Source organism: Triturus cristatus, chromosome 1_1, assembly GCF_964204655.1.
Source record: "Triturus cristatus chromosome 1_1, aTriCri1.1, whole genome shotgun sequence".
NCBI lineage: Eukaryota > Metazoa > Chordata > Amphibia > Caudata > Salamandridae > Triturus > Triturus cristatus.
In genome coordinates, this window is record NC_140579.1 from 292,291,326 (window position 1) to 292,317,725 (window position 26,400).

The 26,400-nt window shown below is 48.7% G+C and overlaps 1 pseudogene; it reads right to left on the reverse strand.

The window, feature by feature from the left end:
- Positions 1–26,400, reverse strand: part of LOC146870138 (uncharacterized) — a 623,247-nt pseudogene that overhangs the window by 254,699 nt on the left and 342,148 nt on the right.

The window sequence follows — 26,400 nt, forward strand, 5'->3', positions numbered from 1 at the left end:
TTTGCATATGCCTGGAACCTGAGCATTATGGGTAAAAAAAAGATGGACTGGACAAGACTAATGGCTGAGACATTTTCACATATTTCACCCATCACCTTTGTGTTTAAGGTAGGCCAGCTGCGCCAAGGTTGGATCCAGCATATCCAGTGCTCACATTCTACTTTCAGAAGCTCTGCACACAAGTGTAAAAGAAGGCAAGGTTCAGAGACAGAAGCTATGGGTGTCTTCCTTTTATGGATAAATATTACATTATAAGGTTTAAGAAGAGGCCCTACTGCTGCATCCGCTGCTGAAGAACCCAGGGACATAGACCTCCTGGTGTGGAGCGGACCTGCCTCATCAGACAGAGACTAATTTCAGCATATCTTACACTGAGGAGGTCAGAGATGCTGAGCCTGCGGAGATTGGAAGTCGATGACGAGCTGCTCAATGTAATGTGTGTGTCCCCCTCAAATGTTATGCCCAAAGCCAGCATCATTCGCCATGCAGCAATGACTCCCCTGCATCAAACGTGTGTGAGCCTGTGCACACTGCACTCAACATTTTAGCCAACGCATTAGTTAATGATCGTGTGTGGTCCATGTGTCCATCCTTATTTACTATTTCTCTCAACATAGCCATCTTTCTACTGCAGCATGTGTTCGTGGAGGGCCTGTGTGCCAGAACCCTGCATCTGTCACCATTCTTCTGCAACAACTGCTCGTGCTCTCATCAAGTGTCATACTGAAGTCTCTGAGCTCAGACATGTTGCACACACTGGACACCTGCAGCCATTTTTAGAAATGCATATAAACAGATTCCTTCATTCTCTAGTGCCCTGATTTCTCTAAAAATAAAGTCCCACACCTCATGAACAGCATGGAACATGCCTAAGCAATTCACAAGACCCAATTACCGCAATAGCAAACTTCAAGACAAACAAAAATACTTTGCCAGTGAGTCACAGAATACAAACTGCACAGGGGAATGATTCAAAGTGAGCAAAGTGCCATTAAAGCACTGAGTATCACAGCAACTATCCCACAATACCAAGAACTGTGCCGCTCACTTGGCTCATTCGCCATTGACAACATAGCAGAAGGCCATTACTCTTTTCACCTGCTCTTCCTCAAGTTCTCCTCACCAAACCCAGACCATCAGCTTCTCCTTCACTGAACCTGACAGGCTACACTACGACCCTGCTAAAAAATAAATCTAAAACCTAGTAAACAAGGACACCTTACCTGCACCATTGGCAGCTTTGTACAAAAAATGGGGAACCCTCTTTGATCACAATGCTTGATGCAAGTGACCTCAATGATCCTACTACACAATTACTAACCACTCTCATAATATGGTTCATGCTCTTCCTATAAGAGAGGTCGCAAAGGGTCAGATTTGTAGGACTGGCATCTCCAGCCAGCTTCCGAGACTTCTCCTACCACTTTCTCTCTTTAACAGTGTTGCCTGCTTGGGTGGGGGGGGGGGGCACAGGGGGTACTCGGCCACACCTGGGGTTGTTGGGGTCATTTGTCTTTGATGTCCTGGGGTATATCCTTCTTTGGCTCTCCAAACTGGACTAAGTACACCCCGTCCACACTTGACTCTCAGGTAGCAAGGATTAACAGTCAAAAGCTAATTAGAGAGGTAGTGTGGGGAGCGGAGACTCAGAATTCCACAGTCAACCAACAGACACAAACATTCACAGTCCAGCCCATACTTGTCTTGATAAAATATGAGAAGTACTTTAATGTCACAGCAAAATGAAATGGAAATATAAAACACATCAACAGGGAGAAAGTTAATGGGATCTACAATACCATCTACAGCCTCTAGCCATGTGTTGCACCCTCTAAATTGCCCTCTCCCAGTTCCTGTTGACCTCCAATATCAACAGTATCTAATAGAGATAAAAGCACATATGCAATAATCAGAAACGGTTGTGAGTTCACTAAGCAAACCACCATGTTAGGAAACCTATAAGTCAGTTCATTCAGATCTTGGGTCAAAGTGGTGGGGATGGCTCTTGTCAATGGGCTGAAGCAATAGAGGAGTGGAAGAAACTGCACTCCTGTGGTTAGGATTACAGTTTAGGCTCTATGCAGGCAAAGGAATCTTCTTTGGCTATAATATTGCGTTGCTGGTGTTGGACTGACTCTCTGTGTCTTTTTGCATGCCTACATAACTTTTGGTATCATCTACATACTTCTGGAAATAGAGCTGATCCTGATCTACCAGCTGGGAAATGGGTGCCAAGTGCCAGTTGAATAACAATGGCGAGAGGGATAATTCATATGGGGCACCACAGTAACCTGCAAGAGGAGGAGTCTATAGGTTAAATGTATACTTGTTGGCAGCTATCACAGATCAGAGCAGAACTGATCCAATTTAGGACATCCCCAGATGCTGTAAACCAATGTTGTATAACATGTGACATGTTATACAAAGAATAAAGTATTTTTATTTATATTTATTCTTCATGTTTGCAAACATGCTCTCTTTTTTATTTGAAAGAGCTACACACCAAAGATTTAAGCAGTTTTTCGGAAAGTTGCTGGTGTGACCAGTGTATTATAAAGTATAAAGTACCCCCTCCCGTACATTATCAGGCTATTGCAAGTCACTAAGGCGCTCTAGGACCATGTAGAGGAATGTGGCCGAAGGCCAAGTTTCTTTATATGGTTATGAAACTCCAAGGTGGGATGCAGTATCCTTATGTACGGCAGGTGGTACTTTATACCTTATAATACATGGTCACACCAGAACCTTTCCGACAAACTGATTACATCTTTGGTGTGTAGCTCTTGCATATAAAAAAGGAAGCATGTTTGAAAACACGAAGAATAAATGAAAATCTCTGGTGCAAAGTTAAGCACATTAAAAAAACTGCGAAATATTTGTTGCAAGAAGGTATTAGAATCAGTTTAATACAAGTGAGGCTTTTTGTTTTATTTAAAAAGGTGCAGTAGCTCGGAATGTGCAGAAACGTAAAAAGATTCTAACTTTTCTATAATTACCCATGGAGCACAAAAAATAAACATGTTGCTGTAATATCTTCTTTCTGTTTGTCTTTGTACAGCAGAAAACCAGAGCAGAAGAAAGAAAAGGCAAGTTTTGTTTTGGTTCTATAAACAGCTGCTTTAATTATGCTCCGTGACCTCACCTGCTTTTCCCTCTCAACTGCCTGCTCTGGCAATAGGCATGTTGATGTCAGAACCAAACTGTAATAGCTTATTACAGTTGAGTTCTGACGTCATTTCTGTATAATCGGTCATTGGGTGAGTCACAAGTTGGCGTTTATAAAGAAATTAGAGGCGAGTTTTTATACAAGGTTTGTAAAATTCCTTGATATGTAGTCCGCAATTTTGTATGCTACAGGGAATTTAACAAGGATCAGGCCAGTTAGCTGGCCTTCATCATCAAGTGTAATGAGAAGGTCCTTACTAATGTTTGTCAAGGCAGACTCGGCCCCTATCATGGGTCATAACCCTGACTGAAGGTCATGGAACAGGTGATTTTGTTCAACGTGAAGATCAATATGAGATTTAGCTGAGGTATAAGAGACTGGAAATTGTGTGATAGTTGGCTGGCCGTCTGGTATAGGTATTTTAGAAGTGGGGATATGACTGTTTCGATTGGCGTGGGAATATGCGAGTCTTAAAAGAGATCATTACCTTGGCCATATTTGGTGCCAGGGAGGAAACAGTATGCTTTATGAACACATCTGAAGATGGTCCCACATATAGACCTGATGCATTCATCTTTAAGACTAACCTAATTTTCTACTGAAGGAGGTAAAGCAGAGGGTGGGTTGGGTAATAGTTAAGGGTTATTTAATTACAAAAATATCCACAGGGCCTCCAAATGCTATCTGCTATCACAATATGTTTTATGCAATGGGCAAGATATACTTTTTAATCACTCCAGCTTCCATTTTGTAGGTTTTGAAGGTTTCTAATTGGATTTGTGACATCATTGTTCCGTTCCAGGAATCGACACAGTTTAGTTCAGAAAGACATTGAACCTTTTGTTGGAAGCTTTGCTGCGGTGCCCTTTTACTCATTTTAAGTGATGTTAACTAGTTTGATGCAATAGTGATGTGGTCGTTGCTTTGTATTCATCAAATTCCGTTGTGTATGTATTGATTATTATTTTATGGGCGTGGGAAATACAGCTCGCTTTAGTTAGGCCTAAAATGTGAGAATAGTGGTCTGAATGAAATCCCGTTTATTAACTTGATGTTCCAGGCAATGTGCGGATTGATAAGGTCAGTTCTGTTCACTCTGGGTGGTGCTGTGCTGATCGAGCTAGTAGGTGGGTTCGATGTTCATCTGTATAATCAGTGGATTTATTGATCGGAAGGTCGACACCAGACGTCTGCAGTTTATGTCAGTCGCTCCAGTAGTGTACTGAGGGCAGGGCCAGGATGGGAATCAAAAGCTGCCTGGAAATGTGCAAAGCAAGCCTCAAACCCTGTTATTGTCTATTGTCTCTTTCGTTTTAGTTTCTTCCTCTCTCTTCTTTGTCTCTTTTAGCCCCCACTGTCCCTTGCTGCACAACCATCAGGGAGCTAGAGACAGAGGTGTAGCCCGTCGACTTTCCAAAACCAGTCTCCGATGGCTCCAAATCTCGAGGGAAATGCTCTGCGGGATAAATGGCCATTCCGACCCTGCCTGATGGGAGTGACGGGTTTACTTTTATGGTTCCAGGAGTCTGGAGCTTCGGCAAAGATCCCCAGGAAATTATGGATGAGAGGCAGATTGAAGGATTTCGTGGGTGACAGAGTGGGCAGTATTTGGTTGCAGAGACGTTTTTTTGTTTTTTTTTAAATACCTTCTTATTAATACAATTTGCTTGGCACAAACATTCTACATCAATTCATATATCAAGTGCATACGGACGACTAACATCACTGCGTTACTTTGTGTACTACCGTTATTTAAATCATAACCATTGACAATACCGCCCCTTTAAATCTCACATTTCCCCACCACTCTCTTCCTCTGATGCCCCATCCATCTGCACCCTGGGAGGTTCACATATGTATCCCCGTAATTTATTCCATGCTCCCCACACTTTATTCCATTTTCGCGGACATCTTCGATTAACGTATACTGCTTTTTCTGTCACCATGGCCATGTCCATATCTTTACACCAAGCCTTGAGTGTCGGTATCTCCTCCGAGCCCCACTTTTGTGCGATGTTACGCGAGGGTTAGTCTGGTATAGTAAGAACGGTGCATAATTTTGAGCTGCACCAGCCTAAGCCTTGAGGGTATCCCCACCTCCCTCGGAGATGCCGTTGCTTCCTGCCACTCGGTGTCATCGAGTTCCCCAACATCTCGAGACCATCTTTCCCGGAGTACCCTCAGAGGGTCCGGCAAGTTGTTGACCAATTTTTTGTAGGTGAGGGAAGTGGCGTGTCTTTGCATATAATCTGTGAGTAATCTATAATCCAAGGGGGTGGCGTCCGGATCTTCGGTACCCGCTGGCAAGGCCGCTCGTAGCGCATGTTGTACCTGCAGGTATCGAAACATTACATTTCCGAGGGCGCCAACTCATATTGTTCCCTAAGACGTTCACACGTAATTATCTCCCTCTTACGCCACATGTCGCCCACCATGGATATGCCGATTGCGTCCCACTGGGCAAATCCCTTACTATTCCTGAGCCGTCCCAGCCGTTTGGTATCCCACAATGGAGTAAGTTGAGTTATGATTCCCTTCCATCCCAGTTTTGCATGCACCCTGTGCCACAAGGTGATTGTATGTTTTGTGGGTCCAATCAATGTGGGGGGTCGTTTCTCGTCATACAGCGCTGCCATCATACCTTCTACCCCCAGCCCGTGTCTGTCCGCCTTAAAAGCGGGGTCTGTTAGCGGGACGTGTATCCACTGGTTAATAATCTTCAATTGTGCTGCCCAATAGTACAATTGTATGTTTGGAAGTGCTGTTCCCCCGTCGTACCACCCTTTAACCAATTTGTTTCCCCATAGCAGACTGGAAACTCTTGCCAATATCGCTTTGAAATAGCTTGGGGGTACCTAGAATGGTGTATTCTCCAGTGCATACAGGAACCGAGGGAGCGCCATCATTTTATAGAGCGCCGCCTTTGCCAAGAGGGTCAGCGGCAGTGTTCTCCAATGCGTGGCATCCCGTCTGAGGCGCTCCAAAGGAGGCACGAGATTCCGCATATAGAAGTCATCTGGATCTGCGGTTATATAGATACCCAAATATTTGAATGTGCCCTCCGCCATCTGCAGTGGGCAATTTCTGGGGAGCCGAGGGGGCGGGCCACATAATATAAATAAGACGGACTTAGACCAATTTATACTGTATCCCGATGCCCGGCCGAAAAGTTCACATATGTTGAGGAGTACCTCAATAGAGCGACTGGGGGGAGGCCATGTATATTAGCACATCATCCGCGTATAAGGAGATACGGTCCTCCCAGTCTTCTGACCATCTAAGCCCCTGAATCATCGGTTCCCATCTGATCCACGCTGCCAGCGGCTCCAACACTAGAGCAAAAAGCAGCGGCGACAGCGGGCAGCCTTGACGCATGCCGCGTGAGAGTGGGAAATCTTTGGAGATATGACCATTGGCCGTCACATGTGCCAAAGGATTAGTGTACAATAAACGCACCCATGCGCAGAATTTAGGACCAAAGCCCAAATGATTAAGCACCGCAAAAAGGAAGGGCCACTCCACCATATCGAATGCCATCCGCGCATCCAAGGAAAGGAGAACTGCTGGCTCTTTCAAATTTGACACGTGGGCCATCACGCCATGTAAGCCTCGTAGGTTTAATGCCGTACTTCTGCCTGGCATGAAGCCGGATTGGTCTGGGTGTATAAGGGTCCCCAAGTGCGGTGTCAGCCGTCATGCAAGGAGTTTCGCCAGGATTTTTCCCTCAGCATTAATTAGAGATATGGGGCGATACGAGGTACATTCTTTGGGGGGCTTTCCAGGTTTTGGGATCGCTACTATAGTGGTCAGTCGTTGGTCTAATGGAAGTTCACCTACCCTTAGACTGTCGCAGTACATATGTAGTAGGTGTGGGGCAATTGTTCCAGCTACCTTTTTATATACTTCAACTGGTATACCATTGAGCCCCGCCGCCTTCCCCGATTGCAATGAGCCGATCGCCACCTGCAGCTCCTCGATCGTAAGATCGGCTTCGAGCGCAGAGGCATCCTCTGGTGTGAGTTTGGGCATTGCAATATCTTTAATATAGGACTGCGCCTCCTCTATGGTCATAGTGGATGACGATGTGTACACTTGCTGAAAATGTCGTGCTAGCGTATGCACTATTGTGTGCGGGTCTGTTACCAACCGACCTTCACATGTACGAAGTCTAGCTATACATTTCTTCCCCAGTTCCCGTTTATCGAGCCATGCCAGAAGTTTCCCGGCTTTATCGCCGGTTTCATAAATCTTTTGCTGCGTGGCTGACATGCGTGATCGAACCACCTCCCTGAGATATTCCCTGTGTTCTTGTTGCCTGAGGCGCAAGCGCCGGATTGAAGCTGGGGTGGGGTTTCGGGTGCATTGGGCGTCTGCCTCACGTAACTCTTGTTCCAAATCATTTAGCTCCCGGTGTTTGTCGCGCTTGTGACCTGTAATAACAGCAATGGCCTGGTTTTGTAGGCTTCCCACAGAATGGTCGGAGAGTTAACCGAGGAAGCGTTTTCTTGAAAGTAATGTTGTGTGGTAGTGGTAAAAGCTTTCTTAATCTTAGGGACATGTAAATATCCAGGGTAAATTGGGTAAGCACGCTGCCGTATCTTGTGGTGGCTAGTGTAGGTTAAGAGCACTGGGGAGTGGTCAGAAATTCCCCTTGGTAGAATTTCAACTGCTGTCACCTTACTCAAGCATTCAACTGATGCAAAGAAATAATCTATCCTGGAGAGGCTATTGTGTACCCCAGAGTAGAAAGTGAATTGTCATTTGTCGGGGTTACGGTACCTCCATGTGTCGGTGAGTCCCAGTGCCTCTACAAAGCTCCCGGTAGATGAAGCGCCACCCGTGCGCAGCTTGGCGGGACAGCGGTCCAGAGCCCCATCAATGGTATCATTAAAGTCACCCCCAATCAGTAGGTCCCCCTCTGGGAAACTAAGCAAAAAGTCACCCAGCGCCTGGAGCGTCACCATGTGGAGGGCTGGAGGGATATAAACCGATACTATATTAAGAGGTCTCCCCTCCCATTGTCCAGCTATTGCTGCAAATCGACCATATTTGTCTGTTTTTGTGTGATGTATTATTAGTTGCGATTGTTTTCGGACCATAATACCCACCCCTCTAGAACCGGAGGTGAACTCTGAATGGGCAACCATTTTCAACCCCCAGCGGTCTAGTGCCCTACTAGTGGTACCAATTAGATGCGTCTCCTGTAATAGAGCCACCGTCGGCTCGCACCGTTTTAAACTTTGCAAAACTGAGCCGCGTTTTATTTTGTCCCCCAGGCCGTGAACGTTCCATGTGACTAGCTTTAACCCCTTCAGCGCGGCGGGAATTCCCCCGCGGTGCTGAAGGGTTCGAGCGCGGGCGGGTCCATGACGGAACGGTTCCGTCATGAGCACAGCGCAACCGATGCTCATGACGGAACCGTTCCGTCATGGGCATGGAAGGGGTTAAGGGAGCCACCTGTGATGCAGGGTGCAGCTGTGTCTCCGAGGTGGATGAGCTATGTGTTGTCATTGCTGACACGATAGTTAAGCATTGTCATGGTGTCGCTTTCGTAATGCACCTGTTGGCTGAAGCATATGAGTATCCCACACATTAGTGCCTGACTAAGAACAATATACAAAAAAGAACATAACCATAAGAACAGTCCCAGTCCCCCTTCCCCCCTCCCTGCCTCCCTGCTCGATGGAATTAAAACTTCCCGCCACCCCAACTGTGCAGAGCGCTTGTTACCCTTCCCTGTTACCATAACTTAGGGGGAGAGTGAGCCTCCGTAGTCCGTTAGAACCTCCCATATCGTCTTCTTCCTGTGCGGCACCACATGTCAGACCAATATATCGTGCGGGTCGAAGTGCCCAAGAGGGTCCGGCCTCTCAGTGACCTTGAGTAAAGTCTGTAAGCAGTCAGTATATTCCTTCCACCGTGGACAACAGGCGCCTTGGTGCCCAGCAAGGTTCCGGTCAGCAGTCCACAGGATGTTGCCCTCAACGAAGAGCCATAAGTGTCCAGTTCGAGTAGTAGTCCTGGAATCCTCGAACTGCTGCTTATCTGTACTACCAAATCCCTATCCTCAGGGTCTCCTATTCTTGTTCTTCCGACCTTGTTTGTTCTCCACAGTGCGTGCTGTTTGACCCCGACCTTCCAGATCGTGGGGCCTTGCACCAGCCCTCTAGCCATTCCTGTACGTCCTCCGGGGTCAGGAAAAACCATGTTTTTCCGTCTGCTTCCACCCGCAACCTCGCCGGATACATCATCGAGTATTTGATTCCACGGTCCCGCAGGGTTTTCTTTACATCGAGAAATCCGCGACGCTGTCGCGACACTGCCGCCGTATAATCCGGGAAAATGGTGATTGTGGCATTTTCGAGTCTTATCGGGGGTGCAGCTCGCGCGGCCTGTAGTATGACGTCCCTGTCCCTAAAATTAAATATACGGGCTAGGATCGGTCGCGATAGTGCTCCCGGTTTTGGCCTGCCCCCGGGGACACGGTGTGCTCTCTCAACCGAGAAGTAGTTGGACAGGCCACGTGGCTGAAGGCGAGTGGTGACAAGCTCTTCGACAAAGAGGTCAGGGACGGGCCACCCATTTGTTCCGGCACTCCAATAAGGCGGATGTTGTTCCTCCGTGAACGCCCTTCTTGGTCCTCCAGTTTCGCCGCCATCTGTTTATTGTCCGCCAGGAGACGACTCACTTGTGTCTTGAGAACAGCTGTGTCGGTCACCAGAGTCGCCGTAGTTCCCTCTACCTCCGTTATTCTGGTAGATAATTTGTGAAGGTCGGCTCGGATCAGGGACACTTCCATCGACATCGCCCCAATGCGTGTATCCACCTTAGTCAGTGTGGCCATTACGTCTTGGAGGGTTATTTATTGCGCCACTGACGTTTGCGCACTGGGGGTCACCTGTGCCTCCTTATCTTCAGGGTCCCTCTGTGGTTTGGTATAAGCGTACTTGTCCAGCTTCGCCTGGTTCATGCCCTTTGGGCCCCTGGTGCTCATCCTGGCCGTTGAAATGCGTGCGGCTCCTTCTTGGGATCGAGGACGGTAGTCGCCGCCGCCAGCCAGAGGAATAAACAGATCCTCGTGGCCTGTCGACTTTCCCACCCCTTTACCTCACCGCCAGGGGCCACCCTTCCGCACCTGGAGGAACGAAAGCCTTGAGTCCGATATCCTCTGCGCCTGGATGCAGCTTACAGTAGTATAGGAGGCTCCATGCACCGCCAGCAAGGAACCCCCGCTCCCACTCACTGGAGCGTTAATTTCCCTGTATCCTCTCCCCTCCGTCTACCACTGAGTGAGCCCCAGCGCTCAGATCATGCTCCAGTGCTATGCATCCCACTGCAGCCTCCTGCCCTCAATGTCTCTTGATCCACTGTTCTGGGCGGCCGGGGGCCCCCCCAGCACCGCCGCTGCACCCCCCCCGCCGACAACAGTCCAGCCTGTGCACGGCGCTGTGCTGGGGAATGGCGCTCCCCCAAGTGACTTTCGCCCGGTTCCTTCTCTTCCCTGAAGTCACCTTACGGAGTGGGGGGGGGAGTCCACCCGCAGTGACGTTTGGGATCGGGTCCCAACTTCAGCTCACCCGCTGCATCACACGGCTCACAGTGCCGTCCCTCCCGGCGTACCTCCAGCTGCCACGTCACTGTGGCTCCCGGCTCTCCTCGCCAGCGTAGGCCGCCACCCAGCTGAACGCCGTCGCAGCCGCCCGCTGCCGAATATGGGCCCCAGAAGCGGATCGTTACATGCCTCGAGTCCGCAACTGCTGCTTCCTACGCGCTGAAGTGCGTGTGTCGCCGGATGATTTTGCGGATAGACGGGGTCGGTTCCGAGACCCACGGAGCTCCGCTAGGCTGCGGCCATTTTCCTTGGCAGCTAGCCACACCCGCAGAGACGTTTTAAGGTATGGGCAAAATGGGCTCTGGACCATCAGGGCCCCAGCCTTTCAGGGGCTCTCCTGCTATGACAATATAAAAGCATGAATTTCGAATTTTTACATCAAAAAAATGAAACACAATCTCAAATAGATGTAATTTATTCACTATTATGATTTACTAAAAAAACACCTGGGCCCGTATTGCAGAAGTGCCCTGGGGCACAATGGCCATTTGCGCCCACTTTGTGCACCCTTGGGGCACTTTTTACAGAAAGGATGGCAAATGCTTGAGCAACCCCTTCTGTAATGCAGATAGCACTGGAGCACCAGCGCTATGATTAGAGTCTGTTCCCTCATTTGCATGAGGCGTGGCCACATTCAAATGAGGGAATCTCTTTGCCTCTGCGCCAATGCCGTATTACTGACATTGGGGCAGAGGCAAACATGCCTTCAGGAAGTGCCTCCTAAAGGCAGTCCTGAGGAGGGATGAAAGGGGGTCCCATACGGATACAGTCACTCACAGCACATTTCTGCAAGGGAGCTCTAACCCCTCTTAAAAGTGCAGGCCGGTTGCCACCTGCACAGAGAAACACGGAGTAGCTTTTAAACAGCAGCTCCATATTTCTCTTGTGGGCAGTGCAGGTTCGCGGCTGCCTTGAGGGCAGGCATTCAAGATAATAGGGTGCACTTTCCATATTTGCACCCAGCACACCTGCTTAAAGGTCCACCTTGGCACAAACAGGAAAAATGCACCCCGTATAATATAATGTGCCTAGGGAGCGCAATGGCATGTGTGCAAACTTTGAGCGTCCCCAGGGCACAATGATATTACAGACGGGACCATAGACACTTGTGCGACCCCTTCTGTAATACAAATAGAGGAAGCGCACATGTTGCACTAGCGCTATCATGAGAGGGCATTACCTCATTTGCATGGGGACTTGGCCCTATGCAAAAGAGAGAATCACTTTGCCTCTGCGCCCGCGCCATATTACCGATGTGGGCGCTGAGGCAAACATTCCTTTATGGGGCACACTGAAAGTATGCCACAAAAAGATTTCACACTTTCAGTGCGGGGGGGGGGGGGGGGAACAGGGTCCCATGGACCCCTCAGACATCCCCCTGCAGACGGGAGCAGTTTCTCACTGCACCCACCTGCAAGGAGATCTCAAATCCCCCTTAAAGGTCCAGGCGGGTTGTCGCCTGGACAGAGAAACACGGAGCAGCTTTTAACCAGCTACTCCTTATTTCACTTGAATGTGCTGCTGCCAGGGTAGCACAAGCCCATGGCTGCCCTGGGGACAGCACATTAATTCTAATAGGGCTCACCTTCCTTGTTTGCGCAGGTGCACCGTATTAATAATACAGCCCCAGGAGTTAACCAGGAGGGTACTGTTATGTTTGAGGGGAACACCCCCATGCCCATGGAGTGGGTGGTCTAGCCTGTGACCCGGAAGAGGTCAGGGAAATAAATGGGGGCTGGACCGGATGATCCGGGTCAGTGCACCGTAGCACATACACTGCGTAGGTCTGAGTTATTTCCTCTCCCCGAGTCTGGAGATTGTGCCGTCCGCCTACCTGAGCGCTGATATCCCCTGGGCCCCTTAGCACACAACAACTGGCGACGAGAGTGGGATGTGTTGACCTCCTGACCCGCGCGGGCTGCTTCCTCGCTGCCTGCATTCCTTCCTGGGCCCGGGTGTGCTCCTGAGCGCCGAAGCGCTGCCTGACCCGCTCTGTCCCGGAGCGCTGATCCTCGCACGTGTGTGCGATTCCGAGGCCTGTGCCTGCCGCCTCGCTGCTCCCGCTCTTCCTCCACGGCCCGCATCGGGGCCGATGTCGTCACGGTGACGGCGCACGCGCAGAGGCCTGGCGCCGCGCGCACAGCGCGTGAGAAGGTGTTCTCCTCGACGGCCTGCTGCCTGCTGGTTCCTCGCAGCACATCGGGTTCCGGTGGTGCTGTTTTGCCGGACGGACGGACGCCTGCTGCAGCCTGCTGACTCCTGGCCAGGTTCAGTACGTGTGGCTGGCGTGGAGGTGGTGGTGTGCACTCTGGGCTGCTGGACGACTGTGGGGTATTCCTGACTGCTGCGTCTGGCCACGGGGACCGATCCTGCGGCCTCTGATCGCCACGTGGGGCGCGCTGTCCCGAGCTGACCGCCCGGACCCTGAGGCCTGTTTGCTGAAGTGTTTGAGGCCGCGATTTCTTCACTACCTGTGCCGGAGGTGAGGGGTTTTTGGTTCTTGTGAGACTGCTTCCGCCCCTGTGGCCCATCCTCTGTCCCGCGCCGGCGCCTGCTGCATCGGACATCTCGCCCATCCGGTGTGAGGATGTCGACCGTGCCCCCGGTTGAGGCGTTCATAGTGGACGGCCCGCCATCCGCCCAGGTGGCTAAGTGGAAAGAGTGGCTGGAGCGTCTGGAGAACTATTATGCCGCAGTCGGCCTCAAGCCCGAACGACATCGGCCCATGCTACTGCATCTGGGTGGTGCGGCCATTCACCGGCTAGCCAAATCTGTGGTGGAAGTGGGCCCTCCGTACACCTACGCTACGCTCAAGGCTGCTCTGACCGCGCATTTTGAACCCCTAGCCAATCCAGATTACGAACGTTTCCTCCTACGTCAAGCTAGGCAACTACCGGAGGAATCGGTTGACACTTTCTATGCTCGGTTGAAGGAGCTGGCGAGCACCTGTACCCTCCCGGACACCGACGACGAGCTGCGGGCCCAGTTCATCCAGGGCTGCTCGTCCGTCAAGTTGAGGGAAAGGATCCTTGAACTGCCCGGCATCTCCATGGCTGACATGCTTACCATGGGCCGGTCTAAAGAATTGTCCAAAGTGCGTGCCGCACATATGGAGACAGCCCTTCAGCGTCAAGTGAAGACGGAGCCAGTGAACGCGGTGGTGGCGACGACCTCGAAGAAAGCAAATTCGAAGAGAACGGAGCAAAGCAAACCACCATCATCGTCTCGTTCCTGCTACATGTGCGGAGGACCGTACCCGCACCAAGGTCAATGCCCTGCACAGGGGAAAAGGTGTACGGCGTGTCGTCGTCTAAACCATCTGGCCAAAGTATGCCGCTCAGCGGGACGTCAACGCCAAAGTCGGCAGATCAATGCGGTGGAGGCCCTTTTACAGGAGGCTGAGGAAGATGATATGGACGACGATGAAGACGAAGGCACGGTCCATGTCATTCACGCCCTGCAACCGGACGGATGTCCGAGGCGAAGGGCCCCAAAGTGTCACGTCACGATTGCTGGACACCTGACGCCGGTGCTGATTGATACAGGCGCGTCCATAAACATAATGGCCCAGTCCATGCTGAGATCCTTCCCGGTACAACCCGTCCTAAAGCCCACGTCCATACAGGTGTATGCCTATGGCTCCGGCACACCGCTCACGGTACTAGGCGTTTTCACCACCGACATCGCCCATGAGGCTCACTCCGTTCGCACCAAAGTGTACGTCACCAAGGAGGGTGCGGGAATGCTGCTGGGCTGTCGTACGGCGGAACATTTGCAACTAGTGGTGTTTGCCTTCGCTGTGCACCTGGAAGATATTGAGTCACTGGTGGACGAGTTTCGAAACCTGTTTGACGGAATAGGATGTTTAAAGAACCACATGGTACGGCTACACGTGGACCAATCAGTGCAACCGGTTGCTCTCAAGCACCGGAGAGTAGCGTTCCATCTGCGGCCGAAGGTAGAGGAAGAACTGAGAAAGTTGGAGGCCGCTGACATCATTGAGCGAGTGGAAGGCCCGACACCATGGGTCTCCCCCATAGTGATAGCCCGAAAACCGAAACAACCAGGTGAAGTCCGAATATGTGTGGACATGCGTTTGCCGAATCGTGCTATCAAGCGGGAACGCCATCTGACACCCACGGTCGACGACATCGTTGCGGAGGTCAGCGGATCGCACTGGTTCTCGAAGATGGACCTCCGGGCAGGCTACCATCAACTCCTGCTGGATCACGAGTCAAGGGCCATAACCACTTTCTCCACCCATGTGGGACTGCGCCGCTACAAGCGCCTCAGTTTTGGGGTGTCCAGCGCGGCGGAAGTGTTTCAGGACACCATCAGGAGTGTATTGGCTGGCCTCAGTGGGGTTATAAACGTCAGCGATGACATCCTGGTACATGCACCGACTCTGGAGGAACACATGACCCGCCTACGTTGCGTATTCCGGAGGCTTCAGGACAGTGGCCTGACGCTACATCGTGAAAAGTGCGAATTCCTCAAAAAGGAGATAGCGTTTTTTGGATATCACTTCTCACAACAGGGGGTGTCGCCCGACCCCGCAAAGGTCCGTGACATCCAGACGGCCCCTGCCCCGACCACAGTCACCGGAGTGAGGAGCTTCCTGGGCATGGTCACCTACTGTGGTCGGTTCATCCGGAATCTCACGAACCTCACGGCACCCCTCCGGGACCTCACAAAGAGCGCTGCCACGTGGGAATGGGGCCCCGCTCAAGAGGATGCTTTTCAGGCCACCAAGAACGCCTTGTCTGCTGAAACCACCTTAGCGTACTTTGACCCCGCCCGGGAGTCTGAACTGTCGGTGGATGCCAGTCCAATTGGGTTGGGTGCCGTTCTGTCCCAGAAGCAACTGGACGGTGAGTGGGCCCCGATAGCCTACGCGAGCAGGGCTCTGACGGAAACAGAACAACGGTACTCCCACATCGAAAAAGAGGCGATTGCAATACACTGGGGGTGTCGCCACTTCCACCTCTACTTGTATGGACAGCCTTTCACAGTTCACACTGACCACAAACCGCTGATTCCTCTCTTCATGGGCGTGTCGTCAAAACCACCCCCAAGGATTGAGAAATGGATCCTGCAGCTGCAAGAGTACCAATTCACCGTCGTCTACCGCCCCGGGGCACAAAATCCAGCGGACTTCCTGTCCAGACACGCCCGGCCGGTCACCCGAGCAGAAGAGTCGGAGGCTCAAGAGACGGAGGAGTACGTCAGGTTGGTGGTGGAACGCTCTCGCCCTCTGCCCATCCGGCTAGAGGACATCCTGGAGGCGACCAAACGAGATGATTGTTGGGAGAGGGTGATCTCAGCGGTTGGATCTGGAAGGTGGCATTCCCTGCTGGAGGACCTGACACACCGTACAGTTGATGCACAAGTGGCGTTGAGAGCTCTTCACAACGTCCGGTCCGAATTGGTTGTGTCCCCCGAGGGATGCCTGATGAGAGGCACGCGCCTAGTCATCCCCAGGTCACTACAGCAGCGGGTGGTGGATCTTGCTCACAACGCGCACCAAGGGGTGGTTAAGACCAAATCACGCCTGAGGAGCAAAGTGTGGTTCCCGGACTTGGACAGTGTGGTGGAGAGAACAGTCCGGTCCTGTGCGCTCTGCCAAGCGGCGGGGCCCGCTGATCCGCCTGCCCCAATCCTGACGGAGGACATACCTCCTCACCCGTGGAACCGGGTGAGTGCAGACTTTGGGAGCCTACCAGATGGCCGACACATGCTTGTCGTCATTGACGATTTTTCAAAATACCCCGAGGTTGAGATAATGGACTCCATTACTGCAAGCCACACCATACCTCGGTTCGAGAAAATCATGGCCAGCCACGGGTTAATCAAGGAGCTCCGCACAGATAATGGTCCAACTTTCGCCAGCCATGAGTTCTCTGAATACCTCAGGTCAAGAGGTGTCCGACATGTGAAAATCACGCCCCGGTGGCCCCAGGCTAATGGTGAAGCGGAGCGCTTTATGCGCACCTTGAACAAAGTACTCCGGATAGCAGTATCTCGAGAACAGAACATGGAGTGTGCCCTGTACAACTTCGTAAAAGAATATCGACTGACACCTCACTCGACCACCATGGCCAGCCCTGGGTCCTTGTGTAACCAACGGATGCTGAATGATGTGTTTCCTCAGGTGACAACATCCTCGCCTGCATATCGTCAAGTGTCCAAACGCCTCCGACAGAGGCGGGCCAAGAATGACCGAATGTCCAAGAGGCGCCATGCCAGAAGCAGCGCGTTGGTGGCCGGTGATGTGGTGCTGGTGAAAAACCGACATCCCCGAGGGAAGTTCTCCCTTCCTTTTGAACCCGAGCCCTGGGTGGTCCAGGCAGTAAAGGGCACGATGGTCACTGCCCAGAGGGGTCGTGAGACAGTCACCAGGAACGTTTCCCAGTTCAAAAAGTACCAATGCCCTGCACAACCAAGTGAGGTGGGGCCAGAGTTTGAGGATGGCCAGGCAATGGGTGACGTCGTCAATGAGGGGAATGGCTCACCCGGATCTGCTCCCCCAATGCCCGAGGCCGCAGTGGAACATTTGCCCGGGGCAGCCGGAGCTGAAGGCAGTGGAGCTGGGAGCGAAGGGCGAGGTGGTCACCGATACCATCTCCGAGCCAACCCGGCGGTGTCGTCTCGACTGAAAGGTTTTGTGATGGACTGAGGAAAAGAAATGCAATGGTTTTCCTCGTTCTTCTTATCTCTCTCTCTCTCTCTCTCTCTCTCTCTCTCTCTCTCTCTCTCTCTCTCTCTCTCTCTCTCTCTCTCTCTCTCTCTCTCTCTCTCTTTTCCCTCTTCCTCCATCTCTCTCGTGCTTCCATACTGTCTGTTTTTGTTTGCCATGATAAAGGAGGAATGTTATGTTTGAGGGGAACACCCCCATGCCCATGGAGTGGGTGGTCTAGCCTGTGACCCGGAAGAGGTCAGGGAAATAAATGGGGGCTGGACCGGATGATCCGGGTCAGTGCACCGTAGCACATACACTGCGTAGGTCTGAGTTATTTCCTCTCCCCGAGTCTGGAGATTGTGCCGTCCGCCTACCTGAGCGCTGATATCCCCTGGGCCCCTTAGCACACAACAGGTACCTCAATATATTGAGCATGTTGATGTGTGTGCACATTATAGGACTCGGGTTTGTATCCTGGTAGGGCTGACTCAGCCTTTCATCATTCTGAGCATAAGTGACATGTACAGCTTTGAAGCAGGTAGTAACTGAGAAGCTTTCGTAGATGTCCTCAGTTCACCCTAACTAGCAATGCTTTATCCTTCAGTCTAAGTGAAGGGCCTCACTGCAAAACGTTTCAAGCCTACTCTTTTCTACAACATTTCTGATATCTTCTGGAAACAAAAAATAAAGGTCCCATTTTTTGTGGCAGCATGCATTCTTAGAATCAAAAAGAAACATGTTGTGTGTTCCTCTCGTACTTTACGTCTTGCCGTTCGTAACTAAAGTCGCATTTCCACCAGAGAAGAAGACTTACGCTGGCAACGCAGTAGACGAGGGCCCCATTTGCCGGATCTCTCGCATGTGGAGCTGTTTGTCCCCACCAACTGGAAGTTCTGATTACACTTTAAGAACACCGTATGTCTGTAGAGGAATGGAGATTGCAGGTCAGTGACTACTTTTCCATCTTTAAGAACTGGATCGGCGCAAGTAACAACTGGAAAGAAAAGGAGATTACAAAAAAGAAGAAATTAAAGTTACTTATTCACAGCCCTGCCAAGTGCCCCGCATCACGGATTCAAATAACGCATTTCATTGCATCGCCACACTGAAATGCAATGTCGCGCAAATAGCGATCCGCAGTACTTATTACTCGAGGTGATGATGCGCCAGCACGAGCTATCAGATTCCGGTGCAGCGCCTGTTAGCCCGGGGTTACAGCCGAGTATGGTTGCTATGGATACAGAAAGCCTTTAGTCAGGGCTTTAAGTGGGATGAAAAAACTGAGGGGGTCTCTCAAAGGGGCATGGTCAATGTAATTAAGGGCATGGCTTAAAAACATGTAAGCTAAAAATCTGTGTTTAGCACAGTGTGCCGCCCGACTTGTATTTTGCTGTTCCTGTCATTGCTTCCAGATATATGATACAACAAGTCACATCATACCTACAAGTCAGAACTATTGGCTTTGTCAATGATTGCTAGTTGCATAAGATAAATAAGCAGCAACTATGGCTTGTATATAATATTTAAACACTTCCGCTTAAAGCCCTGGTGATGACATGTTGTAATCAAAGTATTCCTCCACCAATAGTTTAAATCAGTAAGTTATAATTTATTTGAAGCGCCGGAGAGAACGTTGGTGTTCCCACTGCAGCCAGCAAACAACTGACAGCAGATTAACACAGCTATGCCATAGAGCATAGCAACACTGGAATTATCATGGAACAAAATATTTAAAGCATCAGAACAACATATTATACATTGTACTACATTAATAATAAAACACATCCTCTTCCCTTTATCTCCTTCAAAACACAGTACATATATTGTAATAACAAGAATTGCACTTTACAAAATAACTGAATGAAATACAAGATAAAAAAATAATTAACAGTTGAAACACATAAAGATATGTCGGAAGCAAGTTTGAAGAAGAGAGATTTCAGAAATCCCCTTGCAAGAAGAGAGATCTAAGAAATCTCCATATACATAGTCTTGTAGATATCTTGGAGGACATCTAGGTCTTTGAGACATGACTCTATTAGTGGTGCTATCACCACTACTCGTTGGCACCACCGTAGGTGGTCTTCCACAAGCTTCATCATCCCTCATGAGAAAATGAGGATTAAAATTATCTCCTTCACTATTCACCTCATGGCCTTTGCTCTTCTTGTAAAGAGCTACCCTTCTCAAATTCCAGTTTTCACCATTATACAAAGTTACATATCTACAGTGAACCGTTTTAACCTTGTATGGACCACGAAATTTAGTAAACCCAGCTCTGACACGACCAGGTTTGACTTTTACCAAATCATTGGGTTTTATGTTCCCATTATGTATTGAAACTTTGTTGTCTCTCACATTATCACAATTAAAATTTGCCAAACCAAGACAATCTTTCATCCATGCAGGAATAAGTTTCGTACTGGCAGGACGCCCCCTCATAACAACAATAGGAACTTTCCCAGAAACTGGGTTTTCAGTCGTACGGTAGGCCCAAACCAAATCATTGACCATACCTTTAACATCACCTCTGCTTGCCACTGCCATTTGAATTACTCCCTTCACCATGCGATTGGCCCTTTCCACAACACCATTTTCCTGTGGGTTATATAAGAATGTTCTAGTATGTATAATCCCACAGGATTTCAAAAACATTATCATTTCTGTAGAAATTAGTTGAGTGCCATTATCTGTGATTAATTTGACTGGATAACCTTCTTCCCTGAAAATTTCAGACAGGACATTAATAGTGTTCTTCGTAGTGATCTCCTTTACAAATTTCATAATTAACCATTTTGACGTAACATCCACCATGACCACACCAAATTTCAAATCCATGTTCAGATCATTAAATGGACCAAACAAATCTAAACACACTGTGACAAGGTAAACCCGGATCCTCAATTTTGCCCAATTCCAACTGGTTACCCACCTTCAACCTTTTTTCACTCTCCATACACTCAACACACCTTTCAACCCAATCAGAGATTTGTTGATCCATGGCAGGCCACCAAAAATGTTCACTTAATCTTTTCTTCGTGAGAGATTGACCCATATGACCTTCATGGGCCCGTTTGAATAAAACAAATCTCAAATCTTGTGGTGGAACAAATGTATCCTCTTTCATTAAAACATTCCCATCTTTATCAAATATAGATAAATCCTCTAAAACCTTTACAAAAGGCCTCGCAGCAAAGGGAAGGGTATTTTCACATCTGCCCCCTTTGACAATTAGGTCTTTAACCACCCGTAGAACTTCATCCTTAGACATACTTTCAGTCCACTGACTTTTATCAACAGCTCCACTACACAATTCTACTAGTTCATCAATTGCAGCCAATGCACATTCACATTGAAAAGACTCAACTTTCGACTTATCCACTTCATACCATGGTAGAGGCAGCCTAGACAACCCATCTGCTTGACAATTCTTCCATCCTGCAATATATTCAATTTTGTATGGAAATTCTTGCAGGCGGGCAGCTAGTTTAGCCAATCTTGCTGACCTGCACCACCGGGAGATAAAAGTTTGATAAGAGGCTTATGGTCTGTTTGTAATGTAAACTGAAAATCCCATAAGTACATGCAAAAATACTCAGTCCCCCATGCTGCCGCCAAAGCTTCTCTCTCTATTACAGAATAATTCCTTTGGGAATTTGTGAGAGATCTTGAAGCAAAAGCCACAGTTTTTACTCCTGAAGTATGCACTTGTGCTAAGACAGCTCCTACCCCACCGCACTAGCATCCAGAGTCAGAATTGATCTCAATTTGGTGTCAAATGGAGTCAAAATATTTGCTTCAGGCATCTTGTTGCTCATCAGACCACACAAACTTCCAACCCTTTCTGAGAAGCATTTTGATTTTTTCTGTTTTCTCTGCAAAATTATATACAAATTTAGCATAATATTCTATAAGACCTAGGAAAGGCCTGAGTTGGTCTTTATCCAAAGGTGCAGGAGCTTTCCTTATTGCTTCTAGAAGATCACGTTTTGGTTTAATCCCACCAGCAGACAAAGTATATCCTAAATATTCAACTTCCTCCACAGCAAATTTGCATTTTTCTTTTTTGAGGTTTAAACCAGCATTATCCATTTTACTCAAAACTTCTTTCAAAACCATGTCATGATGTTCCTTTGTGTCACCAAATAATAATAAATCGTCTTGAAAATAAACAACATTCTTTGTCCCTTTTAAAACTGAACCCATCATTCGTTGAAATACTCCAGCAGCAGGCGCCAAACCAAATGGCATTCTAGTGAACTGGAATATTCCTTCCGTAGTGATGAATGCCGTTAATGGTTTGGAATCAACATGTAGCTTGATCTGGTGATATGCGCTGCGCAGGTCCAATTTTGAGAAGAATTTCCCCCCTTTCAAGGACAAAATTAAGTCATTTATGTTTGGCAATGGGAAATTATCCACAACAATATTTTGATTAAGGGTGCGCAAGTCCACACAGCAACTGTAACTTCCGTCAGGTTTACCCATGATAACAACTGGTGAAATCCAACTGGAGGTTTCATTTTGTTCAATGATTCCCTGTTCGACCATCTCACTCAGCATGCGTTTTACTTCCTGCCTAGCAATGATGGGGACCTTACGTACCTTGTGTTGCATAGGAACCGCATCAGTCTTAAGCCTTATTTTGTGAACATATCCCTTGAGTTCACCAATTTCTTCCGAGAACAAACTACTCATTCCTTCAACATTCGTCTCTGTCGTAACTTCATCAACAATCATCACTTGGTGAGTTGCCCTAGGATTTATGATTATATGTAAATCATATTGGTCTGCCCACCCTAATATCGGTGGTCCGCTATGAGCTATTTAAACTTTCCCCTTCACAGATCTATCATGAAAATAAATATCTGTTAACATGTATCCTATAATATCTATCTTTTCCCCTTGATATCCTCCTGGATTAATGTCTTTGGGAAGTAACTTCACATTAGGCCAATTTTGTTTAAACACCACTCGTGGAATAATTGTCCAAAATAAGCCTGAATCCACCATTAATTCTATTTCTTTTCCTCGTATCAAAAACATTGCTTTAGGTCTCATTCTTCTTCCTGGTGCAGTTGTTATATCCTCCTCATCTACGCATAAGATTTTGTTTGCACCTTCTATATCACATACTGATGTTACATTCCCTACATCACTTTGTACTACAGCTACCTTAGGTCTGTTGTAAGTTTTACACATTTTGTAGAAATGCCCTTTACGTCCGCATTTCTTGCATTCCTTGTCTATAGCATAACATCTTTTGTATTCCGCAGTGTGAAATGTGCTACCACATCTAGTACACATTTTCTCATGTGCCTTGTTATGTTCTGAACTTACTACAGAATTACTATTGTATTTCTTAATTGATACTCCCTTTTTTCCACTCGTCTCACCATTTCTGCTAGAGTTTACCGCAGCAACCTCATCTTGTCCTACACACATTACACCTGTTGTACTACTCTCTTTCTTCTCCATCTCTTTCATTCATGCATCTGACTGTTCAACTACCTTAGCTATGTCAATAGCATTTCCTAATGTAGGGTTTTTTGCAGCCCATAACCTTTCCTGCATTTTCTTCTTGCGACACTGTACTATAAGTTGATCTCTGATCATTTCCTCTCTCATCCCACCAAATTGGCATTTAAGAGATCATTCACGCAAACGTGTTACAAACTGGTCTATGGTTTCATCACATCTCTGAGGTTGTTTGTAAAATGTATGTCTACACATAACAAAATTAATTTCTTTAGCATACTGTCTTTTCAACCTAGCTTTTGCTTCAACATAAACATTAGTAATTGCTCTTCCCTCAGAATCTTTACCAGCAGGTAAATATTTAAATGCATGTTGACCTTCCTTCCCCAGAGTACTTAATAATAAAGCTTTTTGTCTTGCAGCACTAAAATCTTTACCTTCTAATGCCTCAATATAATTCTCAAATATTTCTATCCATTCATCCCATCCTCGTCGCCATCTGTTGTAATCAAAGTATTCCTCCACCAATAGTTTAAGTCAGTAAGTTATAATTTATTTGAAGCGCCAGAGATAATGTTGGTGTTCCCACTGCAGCCAGCAAACGACTGATAGCAGGTGAACACAGCTATGTCATAGAGCATAGCAACACTGGAATTATCATGGAACAATATATTTAAAGCACCAGAACAACATATTATACATTGTACTACATTAAGAATACAACATGAGACCCCCACAATGTTGCTGGGCTCCAGCGCGGAGTGCAAAATCCTTCCCTACCGTCACGGACCAAAGTTCTCACATACACACACTATCCATACATTCGCTGGTGGGGCCCATAACACCAACATTCACTCACCATCAGTCCGTGTGGGAGGCGATTATCTTTCTAAGCGCTGGAAAATGAGAGGGAAATACCACTTCTACCCTAATGAGCAACAAATCTACACAACCTTCTAATACTCATTAGGCCCTAAACTTCACTTTTAGTATTCCTCTCATAAAACGGGACGGATCAGTTAGTTGTAGGTTTAAGTGACTTTCTAATTCTCTAATTAACCTTTTCATTAACACATTTCAATGAATAAACCACCCAACTAATTTCTGTAGATATTCAAATTCAAATTTATATTAATATTGCAAATTAAATCATTCATTTGATCAAGTTGCCATTCATATTTACCTATTCTGGCTAAAGTCGTCCTCTATGTCAATTCTGGCAGTCTCGCAAATCTATGCCCATCAAATTTGTAAATTCAGTTCCTCAGGAGTTTGGGCATTAATTCAGTCCGTCAAAGATTCAGGCTAACAGCTGTCCTGCAGTGTCACCGTCCTCTCCGTCAGCATAACGTCAGGAAATCGAGAAAGGCCAGAAACGAACCCCCCAACCTCTCTATTCTACCATAATTTATAGTAAAATCAATATCAAATGTATCAATGTTTGGGCATCCGAGTTCGATGATTGGACAATCAGGGATCATCCTTTTTAAGTTCTCACGAAAGTGTCTCTTGGGTTATGACCCTTGTCAGTTCCGGTTCACACAACAGTCTTTGTTCGGAATATTTGGCCGACGTCCCAGGCTGTCCTTGAAAGGTACATGTTCATCTGGGGTCAGGTCCAGGCCACAGTTGCTAGCGTCAGCGCAGGCGCACTTCACCCAAGCCTCGTACAGTGTCGGCAGTCGGGTTAGGCACCAAAGGCAGCCATCTTTCGATAGACCAAAATGGTCAACTTAAGCAAAGAAACACAAAACGTAATTAATACATAGAAATGGCTAATTAAATGTTATTCCCTCGCTAATACCCATAAATTTACCGTCCGACTCGTATCCGTATTTTTTTACGTACGAATTGTACAAGTACCGTACAAACGCCCAAGTACGCATCGGACGTGAAAAATACCTACGAATAGCGTCGGGAAATGTCTACGAGAGGGAGTCGGAATTTTTTACGTCCGAATGGCCTCGTGAAAAGTGTACGAGAGGGAGCCGGACATTTTTACGTGCAAATCGTAAAACAAAAGTCCGAACGCGCAAATACGATTCGTACCGCCCGTCCGAATACACAACCGCATGTTAAAGGCCCCGTACGGAGCCAACGCAGTAGCACACATGTACACGGGTAAACTTGTGCCCGTGTACGAGCCGTACAGCCCCCCCACCCCCAATATGTCAGCACCGTACACCCCCCTGTCCGCACTGTACCCCAGGCCCGCACGCGAACGCACCGTACCCCCCCAGTACGCGCCGTACCCCCACATGTACGTGCCGTAACCCCACCCCATGTACGCGGGTACTCCAGGCCCGCACCTGTATACGCCGTACCCCCGCATGTACCCGCCGTACCCTCCCATGTACGCGGGTACCCCTGGCCCGCACCTGTATGCGCCGTACCCCCGCATGTACGCACCATACCCCCCCATGTATGCGGGTACCCCTGGCCTGCACCTGTACGTGCCGTACCCCTGCATGTACGCGCCGTACATCCCCGCATGTATGCGCCGTACCCCCCATGTATGCGGGTACTACAGGCCCGCACCTGTACGCGCCGTACCCCCGCATGTATGCGCTGTACCCCCCCATGTACGCGGGTACCCCAGGCCTGCACCTGTACGCGTCGTACCACCACCGCCCAAGGCCTGCACCTGTACGTGCCGTACCCCCCCTGCCCCAGGCCCGCACCTGTACGCACCGTACCCCCGCATGTATGCGCCGTACCCCCCATGTACACGGGTACCCCAGGCCCGCACCTGTACGCACCGTACCCCCACCGCCCCAGGCCCGCACCTGTACGTGCCGTACCCCCACCACCCCAGGCCCGCACCTGTACGCGCCGTACCGCCACCGCATGTATGCGCAGCACCCCAACCCCGTACCCCAGCACCTTCACCCAGCATCGCGTAGGTACGGACTGTACCTACGCGAAAAATACTCGTACAGAACCAGGACACTGTAAAACAGCACAAGGAGGGTCAATTCGACTCGCACAACACCACAAAACACGTCTACATGACAAAATACATCTCAAAGACTGACCTGGCACATCCAAACAGGCAAACAGAGGCCCAAACTCACAACCACCTCTTATAACACACCCACCAAAATTCAAACACAGCCACACCCAAAAATTGACCAATAAAAAGGGCCCCCACACACAACCCATGAGCCTTTGCAACAGACCCACTGCTGCTAGACCCCACACACAAACAACTACACCTTACTGACCCCTTAACTACACCTTAACTCACACACCTTCACACAACCTCCTTCACAAACACCCCCACTCACCTTCACACACACACCGTCACATTCACACCCACACACCCACAACCATCCACACCCACACCACACGCCCACAGACAAGAATCCAAAGTTCACAAGGGCGGAGCTGGAGCTCCTTGTCAACGAAGTCATCAGAGTCGAGCCACAGCTGTTTGGAACATTGGTCAGACAGACCAGCATAGCC